The sequence below is a fragment of the Phoenix dactylifera genome, chromosome 14, assembly GCF_051530095.1.
Source record: "Phoenix dactylifera cultivar Ajwa chromosome 14, Ajwa_hap1_PhDact_Kaust_v1.1, whole genome shotgun sequence".
In the NCBI taxonomy this organism is placed as follows: Eukaryota; Viridiplantae; Streptophyta; class Magnoliopsida; order Arecales; family Arecaceae; genus Phoenix; species Phoenix dactylifera.
In genome coordinates this window covers 8,005,001-8,019,072 of record NC_143203.1, presented here as the reverse complement: position 1 = coordinate 8,019,072, position 14,072 = coordinate 8,005,001, and the positions used below count along the sequence as shown (strand labels likewise).

Sequence of the window (14,072 nt, the reverse complement as noted above, 5' to 3'; positions counted from 1 at the left end):
ACTTGCAATTGACCTCAACAGATGACCCGTGACGAACCAAGTTCGTCCGTCTACAAGCCAAATTTCATATCACACTATTTTTTTATTATTATCTAGATGACTGATTGGATGGAAATTGGTGTCTCCCAGCTCCATCTCACGAGGGCAAAGAAAATCCCAGCAATCCCGCCACTACAGCCTTCACCGCGTCCGTGAATCAGCGCCCCCCAAGCTCTTCCGGAATCCTAGCATCCGAATCCAATCTCCGGCGATCCTGCACCGCATCCTCACCACGTCTCCACCGCATCCATGCCGTGGCATCCCTTCCAAATCCTCCACGCCAGCAAACGCATCAAGCTCCATCGATCACAGCAGACCCCAGCTGCCTTCCGCTTCTAATCCCGACGATCCCGCAGCGATTCCCGCATTCGATCCCAGCAGCGCCCGAAGAAGGAAGTTCGCGCCTCTCATCCCGTAATCCAGCGATTCCGTGGCCAACCAGATGGGAATTTTGCATCTCCTCCCTTCCCGAATCAACCTCTCAGCCTTCCCATGATCCCGCTTCCGAGTTTCAGCACATGTCCAAGCACCCAGCAGCCCTTCCGTGATTTCCTCCCGTCGATCAAGCTCCCATTTCTTCCGCCCATTGATTCCTCTTCCGGATTCGAGAGCCCCTGCATCCGTTACCCCTCCATCAAGGGATTCCTCGCTATAGATCAGGGGGTGGGCGACCTATTTAAGGAGAGGAAGAGGCCGACGAGGAGGAGGAGGAGGGCGAGGGCTCTCGGGTTGGTGGCCGGCGGGTCCAAGGCGGGTGGCCGGCGGGTCCAAAGGAGAAGAAGAAGCTCGGCTGGTTCAAGAAGGAACAGGGGAGAGGGATTGTTTTGAAGGAAATGCTCTATTTTCTCTTTTGAAAATAGAGCATGTTCTAATTTTTTTTTTTTGTTTTTTTTTAAGAGTTTTATTTTAAGAGCATGTGTTTTGGGGTTTTTAGTTTTATTTATGCTAAAGTTGTAATTTCTGTTGTTTTTAATTTCCGTTCTTCAAATTCTGTAATCTTTCTTCTTTTTTTTCATGCAATATATGAAATTTTCTTTTATGCAATTTATGTTCCGGATTTCAATCTTCTTAGCACTTGCTTTCATCCATTTCAATTCATGCCAAAATTTTTCTTTGAATAGTTAAACATTTCATGAATTTATAAATGCTCTTTGATTTCTAAATACTTGTCTTTTTATTATTTTTAAATAAAGAAAATTCTCTGGTAGACTAGAGAATCCATCAACATCCTCATAATAATGTTTTTCTTTAGTTATTCGAAACTCAATTTTGAATTCGAGTGAACGTTTTAATTTTTATGCAACTCCAATCGCCTCCCTGTGGATCGACCTCTTACAACCACTATTCTTCGAGTAGAAAAGGTAAGAGTAAAATTTAAATTAACTTTTGTTCGTCGGTTCTAACAACGATCTGTCTAGCATAATTTTAGGTAGACAGGAATCGGACGAACAATGAGTATAGAAGAGTTGGTTTAGATTAGAGTTGCATAGTGGAAGTTTGGTGGAATAGAAGTAGACTAAGTATCCTTATTTATTAAAGAATGATGATGGGTTAAGTTTCGAGGATGATTTTTTTTTAAAGGAGGGGAGAATGTAAGGCCCAATCTCATTGGGCTGGCCTATTGGTGCGACCCAGCACCCAACCGCAGCCTGAAGGACTGCTTCAGTCAAAAACAGGGCAAAGCCCTAGTTTGATCATGGTGGTGGAGGTAGAGTAATCCTCCACCACGAACTCCATCTGAGGGTAGGATAATCTTAGCCTCCAATCCTATTTAGAAACCCCCAAGTGGACCATCACCGATGATCGCCGACCATTGTCGCCTCTTTTCCCCTATTTTGTCTTCTTAAGTGTTGTCACCCTAGGGTCACTTTGATCTTCTTCCCCTTTTCTTGTTCTTCTTCCCATGGAATCACAACCACCAACTGCATAATTGGCCAAAAGTCGACCGAAATAAGTAACTCGTGTTTCTTCCCCTATTTGTCTTCTCTTTTCTTTTTCTTCTGTCCACCTCTGCCATCGGTGTTCATCACTGAGAGCTTTGCCCCCATCTCCGAGTTGGCCTTAGCATATGCTAGACCCTTAGCCACCGGCGAGTGGGCTGATATCCGAGAACAATCAAGCCAAAAAAAATCCCCCTATTCGGCTCTATTTTTGGTCTAAAAATAGCTGGCCAGCAACCGCCACCAGCTGCTCTCTTTTGCTTGCCACCGCCTTTGGCCACCATCTCGCCAGACCACCATCTCCATAGCCACCAGCCGCCTCTCTCTTTCTCTATTTTGTCAAGAAAGAACAAAGAAGAAAAGAAGAAAAAACAAAGAAGAATACGAGGAGGAGAGAGAGAACTATCCCTCTCTTTCTCTCTCTTGTTTACTCTCTCTTCTCCTTCTTTTCTCTCTCGACTCTTCTCTCACTACTTTCTCTCTCTTTTTTCTATTTTTTTCTCTACTTTCTCTTTCTAGAAAATCTATAAAACTCAGTATTAGGTCCTGTCGACCTAATCTACGAACCTGAGCTGATCCTTAAAAAGAGATCCAAAACTGTCTTGGTGCTCGAGTCACCTGCTGGACTGATCACCTAGCCTTGTCAAGTATCCATGGAGCCCACTGATGATGAATTATGTTAAATGACCTTGGCCCTGATCGAAATCCTACCTTATGATTTATTTATCGAATCGTTCAAGCCTAACCCACCCAAAATTGTCGAATGTTATCATCTGTCTAATTGTCCCAATTTCTTATTATTCAATTAAAATTGTCAAAGAGAAATTAATTTTGCTTTTAATATTTTTAATAGAGTTCACTTAATTGCCTAGTCAAGTTTGCGAGTCTAAGATGAAAAAAGTTAGTAAATCTTATACTCGTTATTATTTTTTAGATGATTATGTTTTTCATGCATAAAATTTGCTTGTGGAAATATCATGCTTTTCTCAAAATTATGGATCAGCATATATGTTATAAAAATCATGCTTTATTATGAAAATTAGTTCATGAATACTTTGGTGAAAATTGCTTTGTCATAAAATATAAATCTGATCATGCTACACTACAAGAAAAAGGGGCTTGGCAACGCTTTTTAAGGCTTTTACCGACGCTTATAAGCGTCGGTAATTTTTTTCCCGGCGCTTTTCAAAGCGTCGCCAAAGCGTCGGCTATGTCGGGGTGGAAAAAAAATTGCTGACGCGTTTGAAAAGCGTCGCTAAAGGTTATTTTTAGCGACACTTAAAAGCGTCGCTAAAATCCATCTAGCAATACTTTAAAGCGTCGGGTTTAACTTAAGTTAGCGATGCTTTAAAACGTCGTTATAAATTTTTTTATAGAAAAAATATAGAAAAATATATTTTCTTACCGCAACCTGAGGGGGGCATCTCCTGCCTCTCAAATCTAAGATCCCACAAGCGAAATTTCTTATCTCTTGGATTCCGACGCGATCCAAGGAGGTGCGGCACCAGGGGAGGAGGAGGAAGGCGAGGCAGCAGGGGGAGACGTAGTAGAGGAAGGTGATGGGGTTCAAGGAGATGCCTTTGGAGGTGAGGAGGATCTGGATGAGGACGAGGCGGGTGGCCTCGAAGGCGACGGCGGCGAGCTAGAGCATGATGCCCCACGCGTTGAAGCGGGCCTCGCCGTAGGCGGCGATGGCGACGCCGAAGGAGATGGAGAGCATGTTGAGCAGGGTTTCGGTCTTAAATGCGTCCTTCTTGAAGACGACTCCGATGGAATAGATGGCGACGGGCATGAGGGCTTTGAGCATCTGGATGAAGGAGACGGAGAGGTAGATGTAGGCGGAGTTGGAGAACCAGAGGGAGAACGCGTAGAGGGCGCCGATAGGGACGACGGAGGCGACGTAGAGGTCGCGGGTCATGGGAGGGGAGGTGGGGGGCTCGACGACGCGGAGGCCGTGGTCGAGGAGGAAGCCGAGGGCGGAGCAGAAGGACATGTGGACCATGGTTAGGGAGATGGGGAAGGGCCAGTTGTACTTGTTGAAGACAATCACCGTGAAGCTGAGCAAGATCCAGATCCTGACGTATGCGTAGGAGAGGAGGACCTTCCTCACCAGCCCCTCGCTCATCGCTCCCCCACCGCCGTCGCGTCCCATCTCTCCTCCTCCTCCGGCCGCCGCCGAACAAGCTCTCTCGATCGCTGGATCGATCGGCTCCTTGGATCGCTATGGATTGAAGAAAGGCGGGCGAGATCTTAACCCTAACCCTAACCCCGATTGGATCGGGAGAGGAGGAGAGTGAAATGAAAAGGGGAGTAGATCGCTAGATCTAGCAGTATGGGGACGCCGAGACCACCGACGGGAGGTTTGGTGAAGTGGGAGACTTGGGGATTCGCTCCAAGGCAGCACTTATAGCGGAATCTGAGATTGAGAGCACGATCGAGAACAAGGATTTAGAGGTCGCGATCTCTACAGAGAGAGAGAGAGGCGATGGGTACCTTGGCGGGGGAGAAGGAGGAGGGATCGGGGGCCTGGGTGGCCGGAGAAGGCATGAAGCCGACGCCAGAGAAGAGGGAAGAAGCTCCATCGAACTGTCTATGAAGCATGGCCGCTCTCTTTCTCTCTCTCGCTTCTTGGAAGGGATCTGATCGAGAATCAGAAGGGGGCTAGAGATTTGTAAGGAGAGGTAGGTGGCTGGAGGGGTGAGGGATCGAGAGGCAAGGGGTTAGGAATTTGCAGCGAGGAGGGGGGATAATGGCCTCCGACGACGCTTTCTAAAGCGTCATTGGGAGGGGAAAAAAAAAAGGGAGATGGCTTCCGCTGACGCTTAAAAGTGTCGGCCCAAGCAAGATTTTTACTCACAACGGCCTCCGACGACGCTTATAAGCGTCGTTTTAGCCTTATAATTTTTGCGACGCTTATAAGCGTCGTCTTAGGCGACACCTACTGACGCTTTCTAAAAGCGTCAGCAAACTTTGGCGCTTAGCAAAAATTACTGATGCTTCTACTTAGCGTCGGCAACCAAAAGTCGGAAAAGGTAGTTTTTTCTGTAGTGCTACTTAGTATTTAATTTTTATCTAATATATGTATATTGTACTGAAAAAAATATAAGCTTTCTAAAGGCTTTGAGATAGCTATGTATGATTTCTAGAATTGAGAAAACTAAACACCCAGAGCAAGCATCCATACAAACATTGGCTCCACCAATAGGTATAAAATAGGCATACGAAATATAAATTTATGTCGATTACGAACACACCCGGTTACGGGTATAAACTGACCATAGCACAAATATCTGTGAGCAATATTTGAGCTATGATATGGCTAAATGGTAGAAGAACAATTTATATATTTATTAGCAAAATTAACTTAGAGCTATGTTTATGAAATATGAATGATTTATGCATGCATAATATGACTTGTTTTATTATATTATATTGTGAAATGCTTATTTTAGAATATATGTTATTTTTCTTAAATGATGCATCAATATAGTAAAACTAATGCTTGGTCCGGTAAAGTAGTGAAAGGTTTACTTACCGCATTGTGTCGCACATATACTTTTATTTTTTTTCTTTCAACGTATAAGGTCGATACGAACGAATGATGGTTTAGACTTGGAGTTCGCGCTAGCAAGCTTAGCGATCTGTATAGTAGAGTAAAACTTTATTTATTCAGTTGATTATGAATTTATAATTAATAATTTTTTGAATAGTAAAAATTATGGATTTTATATTTATATTTGGATTTAGACTTATCTCCCCTAGGGCCAGCTATTGCGAGGGACATGCAGGTGCTGCCAACTAGCCCAACTCCGCTTCTCAATTTCGAAGTTAGATTTCCAAATTACAATATATTGACATATATACTCCGCTCTATGAGACACATGGCAGCACCTTTAACCGTCTGATCATGGACCAGCAGACCAATACTCTTCCCATCACGTGGTCGTGATCAATTTCGAGTCCAGCAAGGATTGGGTCCCCTCGCGACCTGCCAAAACCGGCAATTGAGGAACCCCCTCCCCTACCTTTTTAACCACGACCCGGTCGCGTCCTCTGCGCTAGCTCCCAAAAACCGAGGAGCGTAAGCGGAGCGAAGCGAAGAGATCCCGAGAGAGAGAGATGGGAGAGTCGAAGAAGAGAGAGATGACGAGGTTCTGGCTTCTATACTTCGATCTATTTCTGGTGTGCGCGGGGATCGCCCTGAGTGTTTTTCGTGCACCTTTGCAGGGTGTCGTCCGTGGCGGCGGTGGAGAAGAGTAACGAAAGAGGGTTGACGGCGGAGGAGCTTGAGAAGCTGGAGGGAGGGAAGATGGCGGTGGGGGGAGGGGGAGAGTGCGCGGTGTGCCAGGAGGAGATGGCGGAAGGCCAGGCGCTGCGGGTGTTGCCAGGTTGCCGCCACGCCTTCCACCGCCACTGCGCCGACGCCTGGCTCCAACTCCACCCCATCTGCCCCCTCTGTAGGGCCCGTCTACTCTTCCCTCCTCTTTCTCCTCCTCCCTCTCAACCCCAACCGCAACCGCAACCCCAATCTCCTCCATCTTGAATCTGAGACTCTCTTCATCTCAGGCAGTAAATTAATTCTCACTACATTCATATAGCTTCTATGTATTTGTGGTAGTCTAGAAGATTCTTTCTTCTTGTATTACCGAGAACTAGCGTACAGTGTGTTTTCTAACGTCGTTTTTCTGAGATCCAGGTGCTACGTACATATTCTTTGTGCTCTCTTCCTTTTTCTTGCTTGTTTTTTCGTGTTAGTGCCTGTACTCTTGTGTCTTGATTGATTTCTATAATGGAATTTTGAATCATATGCTGAATTGAAGAGTTTGAAGAAATCTCTATTCGTGATTGTTGTGTTTACTGTGGATTCGATTTCTGTAAAGCTTCGGAGTTGGAACGTTGGTCATTTCTTGAGTACTTTGGCAAAGGATGTCAGGTAAAGTTATGGGTTTTAAGATGAGGATTGGAAGCCCAAACACTTTGGTATTCTATTGGTTTCGTGGAGAAAATGCGTGTCCACTTCAGTTACAGGGTTTAGCATCAATTAGATGGATTCTGGTTCTCGTGTTTGATTCAGTTCGTAGCATACAGCATTCTACATAATTTTCATTCAGCTAAAAGGATTGAATTGTTATTCAGCAAAAAAAAAAAGGATTGAATTGTTTATGGGAGCGTGGTAAGTGGTAACGTTTCTTCTTATAGTGTCAGAACTAGATGCAGACACGTCCTTGGGATTTGTTTAGATTCATAGAAACGATGGGTTGGTGATTGTGTTGTTGAATTGGCTGACTTGGGTAGTAGTATTTTAAGAACAAGTTGTATAAATCAGACTGTGATGATCTTTGTGTAGCATTAATATGCAGTGGCAATGTGTCAAATACCTAATTTCAAGCATTGTTATGGTTGTGCATGCAGCCGCTGGAAAAAAAAAAATCGAAAAAAGATTTATTTTTCAATTCTTTTAGCGAAACGGTGGGAGGCCCAAAGCGCACCAAACCAAAAAGGAAACTTTCTTTGGATTTTCAACAAAAAAACAGAAGCTAATCGGATTATTAATGGTCCCTTTTTAGCTATAATGATGATTTTTTTTTGTCATCACTCTATAGCCTGGAAAGTCTATATCTCCAAAACCTGATTTTTTCTATTGAAAAGATGGTTATGTATGTAATTACAGTACAACTCACATCAAAATACTACAAATCAGCTGGTATATAAACTTGAGAAAATTACAAAAATCTCCGTAAGATTAGGGGTAAATTATACTTACACCCAATAGTATGAAAAACCTACACTTACCCTCCTAAGGTTTATTTTTATCCAACACTTCAACCATTAACTTAACAAAATATTCATTAAATCATTAACTTTTAATGAGACCCAAATACCACATCAAGAAAAAATTTAAAAATGACCAAAATAACCTTACAAAAATCTTTTTGAGGTTTATATTTATTACACTTACACACAATATTTTAAAAAAACCTATACTTATACCCATTTAATACGATGCCCTCTCATGTTGCAGCTAGGAAATCTCCTTATCAATAGCTTTTTCAAGTTTTCCTAAATTATTTTGAGCTTCATGTCTGTGGCTCTACTTGCCTTGTTCTTCTTCTAAAAGGAGTGAGATAAGTAATCCAAAAGATCTGCTGCATGTTTCTTTTTAGGTTCTCTCATTCAACAGAAAGGTTATAGATGTTATGTCGTTGTTGCTTTTTATAGGTTCTCTCATTCAACAGAAAGGTTATAGATGTTATGTCGTTGTTGCTTAGGAACATGCAACTTTTTGGGAACATATACGCTTCTCTAATCTCCCAAAATCTCATTTTGCATCTGCTCCTTCACCTACATACTCCAATTCGTTGACCCTTTTGTTGAAGAGACTCCATCTGTCATCTAATAAGTGAATCTTCAAAATTTGTTATTGATATTGATGTCTTCATAGGGAACCATATAAACCACTTGCACCTCATCCTAACATAATATTAGAGAATGATCCATTACACCCTAAGCCTCAATATCCACAATGACAAAGGTACACACCCTAACACGTTCATGATCATCAATGCTTCATTTCTTCTATATTCACTTATCATGAGCCACAGTCTTATCATGAGATAGTTTCTCATCCAAATAGGAAACAAGTTATGGTAAAAGAGCTATTTACTGTTCAAAGAATCAAAACATCTGATCTCCTCGATTTGCATCACCGAAAATCATTTGTTAGTTGTAATTTGGCATACAAATTAAAGACAGGGTCAGATGGATCTATTGAATGATACAAAGCTTGTTTAGTTGCTAAGAGTTTTTCTAAAGAATATAGGGTAAATTATGAAGAGACCTTCGCTTCCCTAGCATATATGAATATAATTTGAGCTCTTATCATAGTAGCTTCACTATGAAAGTTGCCTATTCACTAGATGGATGTAAAAAATGTAGTCTTGAATGTCAAACTCTAAGAAGATAGCTACGTGGCTCCTCCTCTTGGTCCACCTCATTGGTTAATTAAGTTTACAAACTCTATCAAGGCTTATATAGATTGAAACGGGCACCTTGTGCTTGGGTTGCAAAGTTTAGTAGTGTAACATTGTAAATTGACTTTTCTCAAAGCTCGTATGACTCTTTTTTTATTTATCATGTAGCCAAAGAAATGATATGACTTTTATTGTTTGTTGACGATATGATCCTTCTAGGAAGTGATCCTAATAGTATAAATGATGCAAAATGCCACCTAAGTTTTCAGATGGACTTAGATTCTTTAATGTACTTTCTTAGGATTGAAGTTCAGAATACATGTCAAAGATATTTTCTCTCAAGTAAAATATGCCTCAAAGATTATCAATACAGTTGGCTTGACTAACAATAAAGTTATTGATAAACCACTTGACCTCAATGCTAAATATTGACCACCAATAGAGTTCTTTCAAAACCCACATTATATCGTTAATTTGTCGAGAGCCTTACCTGTCTCACTGTTAAAAAGCCTGGCATAAGTCATGCTACTGTATTGATAATATTTGAGGCATTCTTTATGGTAGCTCCACATTCATTATTGTAGCTCCTTATTCTATTCATTATGCTACTGTATTTTGAATCTTGTGCTATCTTAATTAAGTGCATAATTTTTTATAGTGTCTTCTATTATTCAAATTTCTAACTTGATCTTCTAGCATTCTTTGATGTAGACTAGGCTGGCGATGTTCAAGATCACCCATTCATTATTAGATTTTGCATCTTTCTAGGTGATTTCTTGATTTGATGAAAAAAATAAAGAGAACCAATTGTTGCTCATTTCTCAATGGAAGCAGAGTATAAAGCCTTCACGAATGCTACTTTTTTGGATTTTTGGTTATGATGACTTCTAGAAAAAATGAAGTTGCTTCTACTTCACCTACCCTTTTATATTGCAATAATGACAATTCCATTTAATTACACATAATGACATATTTCATGAACTCATAGTGTACATTGAAATATGTAGTTTTTTTGTGCGACATCATTTTCTTAAGGAGCAATTATATTACATTTTGTTCCATCTACTTTTCAGCTTGAAGCTATTTTGGGCAAAAAGTCATAAATTGCTTGATTTTGATTCCTGCTCCCCAAACTTCAACTGCTCCCATATGGTCACATCATAGGGGTGTTAAGAAAAGCGACCTATGAACTAGCTACATGGTTATGTTATTTTCTCGCCGCATGGTTGCCTTCCATGTTTGCCCTTTTATCTTGTTTTGACTTGATATGCTACCTTTTATAGCTCATTATAGTTTGTATATCATTCATTATTTATCTAGATATCATATCATACCTATTGTGCATTTATATTAAAAGAGATCTATGCAGTCTAGTAGTGATAATATGCTGAAATTTAAAATTTTTCAAAATCAAAGGCTGCACCTGTTCAAGCTGCCTACATACCCCTTCACAAGGGGGATCAAGCCATATGTAGTTCTATTAATTTTTGAAAAACATAGCGAAAAAATTGAATTAAACATTTTAATTTTATATGCATAAGAAATCAAATCTCAAAATACCACTACTAGAACTCATGATCAATATGCCAGGATCGTTTAAACGATTATGCTAAAAACTTGCAAGATTAATATCAGATCTGAAATAAAATTAATTAAGTTCTAAACTTAACTAACCTATAACCCAACTAATCTCCGAATGCCCATCGAATAGGCTCTGAAGATTACTCTGTGAGAAGCCCCAAAAGAGGTTTAACCCTCGAAAATTGGATCATGTATAAAATAGATTCATACCTTTACGAAATCAGAAGGTAATAGATCTATTGCTCGAGCTTCGTAGCCACACAGTCATCTGGCCTCTATGAGTAATCCACACGAAGCTCTTGGAGAGATCCAATCCCGCGGAAGTGCTAGCTTGCGCAGGATCCTTTGTTGCTGAAATTCGATCTTTCCGACACTATCAACTTTTGATTTGCCTTCTTGGAAGAATATGAAGGAATGGTTTGTAGGAATTAAAGAGGACTTAGATCTGATCTAAAAGCTCTCTTCAGGGACCCCTATCAGCTATGGTGAGATGGACTTAGAGGAGGATGAATGGGCGAGATGGACTAGGCTGAATTTCATAGTGTTGGCGACACAAGGAGATCATCCTTTTAATGGCACGTCATCTAATCATTTAAATTCAAAATTCAAATGAAAAATCAGGTATCTTATTGGCGCATGAAGGGGTGGGTTGTAGCAAGATAGATCCTATTTTGTTTGAATTCAAAATTCAAACAATAGATGGTTCATGTGAGTGAGATAAAATCAAAATGGATGGTGCTAATTTTTTCATTCAATTTGAATTCAAAATTCCCATTGATTATTTCAAAATTCCACTAGCCATATTCCCATATAGTTGGCGGATGAATAAGCCATCTGATTCATAGTTTCCATGTGACTTATTGTTTGAATTCAAAATTCAAACTCAGCTCATGTCGCCACCCATTTGAAGCATGCTTCATTCATGCGCCATGAAGGGATTAAGTTTGAATTGTTCAAACACTTATCATGAGATCTCATCTCATGTTGCCCCTTCCAGATGGTTGCCACGTGTCTCATGGCACCATTAAATAATTTAAATTAATTTTTAATCATATTAAAATTTAATTCATGGGGCCATGCATGAACATATGACATGTGGATTTCAAGATCCGAATAATTCAGATCAAACCATTTAATTCGATCAAATCCTAACAATTAAGAAAATCCAATCTCCTTGGGTTGAACCTAAACCAATTAGGTCAAACCCTAATTAAGCACAAATTGAATCTAATTCAATTTGGTCAACTTAAGTCCTCTTGGTTCAGACCTAATCCAATCAGGTTAAAAATCTGATTGAGCCTAAAATTGAATCCAATTAAATTTCGCTCATCCTTAGTCCAATTACTCAATCAAATTGAGTTTATTAGTAATCTAATTACCAATTAATCCTCCAATAACTTTAATTATTTTATAGGATAATTTGCCAATTGAATTGACCAAATTATTCCTGAATGATTCTCAATCATCCATCAGCCATCTTGATCAATAAGAAAACTTCTATGCTTGTGACCTCATAGGTTCGAACCTAAGCTGGTAGTACAGGAATGACTTTCTATACTAATCGATGTGACCATCTAGCAATGGTACCCGACGTCGGATAGGCCGAATATATGCGAAGCAAATATTCTGAAATCCTGGACTATGGTTACTGTATAATTCATCCCTTTGACTCCTAATGCCAGAATAACCTCAGAGTTCTGTCAACTCTGTAATCAGTACATCCACTATGTGATCAACTTTAGAAATTCTGTGACTCATCACAAGGATTACCTTGGCCAAGATTTTGCTAAATTGAACATAAAGCATTATCTCCTATTTTCAGGAGAGGTCAATTCCATCTTGACTCACACACTGATTTCATAAGTACTTGACTGCACCCAGTAACCTTCCATCCCAAAATTAGAAATTCTGCTAGTTCGGTACCAAAGTACAATGAGTTACTTGCTAATCATTATGGTAATCTCAGGTCTGAGGGATACTTATACCCATATCCACTTGGAACATCTCTCGAGAGTAGAGCATTTCGGAATTGGTCACGTTCAGTGAAATGTACTCCTACACTTTACCTGTGTGACATATCAGTGCCTCCATACTCCTTGATTAAGAGGACAACCAACGTATATATCACACAACGACCTAACCTCGATGATGCTGTCATCCTAGTAACTATATATCATTTGGTCACGAACAAGTTTAAGGATTTGAAAATAAATCCTCATTTATCATAAAATAAGTCCTAAAGACTTCATCATATAAGAGTTCATTTGAAGATGTACAATGAAATGATGAATAATGCCAAATAACATTTTATTAATTTATTAATTTATTTACAAAATTCAATCATCAACATGCTGATGATTGACACTTAGGATACAAATTCCAACATATACACCTCTATAAATAGAAGACTACTCAAGAATACATTAAAATTTCAGTTTTTTCAATTTTCTACTAGCATTTTGTCAAGAATTTTGTAGCAGAAAGATTTACTTGAACATCCAATTATATTTTCTTTTCTTTTGGCAGCACCAAGGATCATTAAACAACCACATAACAAAACTGCAGTAGAATAAGACTAGGAATATTATCAGATTCAAATACCCAAGGTTGGATATGCCTCCTCTTAACTCTCCCTCCACCTCCTCTTCCTCTCCTCCTCCTCCCCAACTCCTGCCACTCTTGATCTCCTCCTAACCACTCATGTCATATTCATTGTATCCCAAAATCGTCCCAAGACAGTGGCTAGATCGAAGTACTTCCTAAATGACGTGTCAGATACCAACCATAGCGCCCAGTCCCACCTAGTTGGTGGCGGTGCCTAGCCTCCGAAATCATTTTGAACAACAACGGCTAGGACAGAAAATGCCTCATCATCTCAAGGAGAAGAACACTAGGAGCCGCACCTCCTTTAACATAGCCATGTTTGGACTACCCCGCATTGTCATCACTACTCAAACTGCCCTCTAAGACTCCGTAAGTTTCTCAAACCTCCCTTAAAGATCCTAATTGTTCCATCAAAGGAAATCATAATAACCATTATAATTGTGACTCATGTCACCATACCACACTAAATGCAGCAATGTTCAAATCTTGGATTTTCCATTGCTACAGATAAGTGTTAGATGTATGCCCTAAAAGCCAATCTGACTAACACATTATTAATTCTGGAATATAGTTTTGTACTTGACTTTATTATTATTGAATAATAAATGGGCATCTTTTTCATTCATATTGTGTATGTGTCTGTGAATCATCCAAAAAATTAATAAGATGATACATATTCTCAAGAGTTGAGAATTTGAGCCATGTGTCATTGGTGATTAATTTCTAAATGCTTTTGATCGATGGATCATCACGAGGATGGTGATTGATCCTATGAGATTAGTGCACAGATCGCTTTTCTTTTGAATGGACGAGTCTCGAGTCCACAGTATAGGGACATTGGAGTGATAGTGCAGGTGCTTGTTAGAGAACAGGGTTACTGATGGGTGATCGATTCTTTCAATTTTAAAAATAAACCACGCAATAGCACGTATCCTGT

General features: G+C 40.0%; 1 pseudogene; it reads right to left on the bottom strand.

Annotated features, from left to right (window-relative positions):
- Positions 1 to 2,184: 2,184 nt before the first annotated feature.
- On the bottom strand, positions 2,185 to 4,131 carry LOC149751325 (putative sugar phosphate/phosphate translocator At5g25400 pseudogene; annotated as a pseudogene).
- Between the last annotated feature and the right edge of the window lie 9,941 nt (positions 4,132 to 14,072).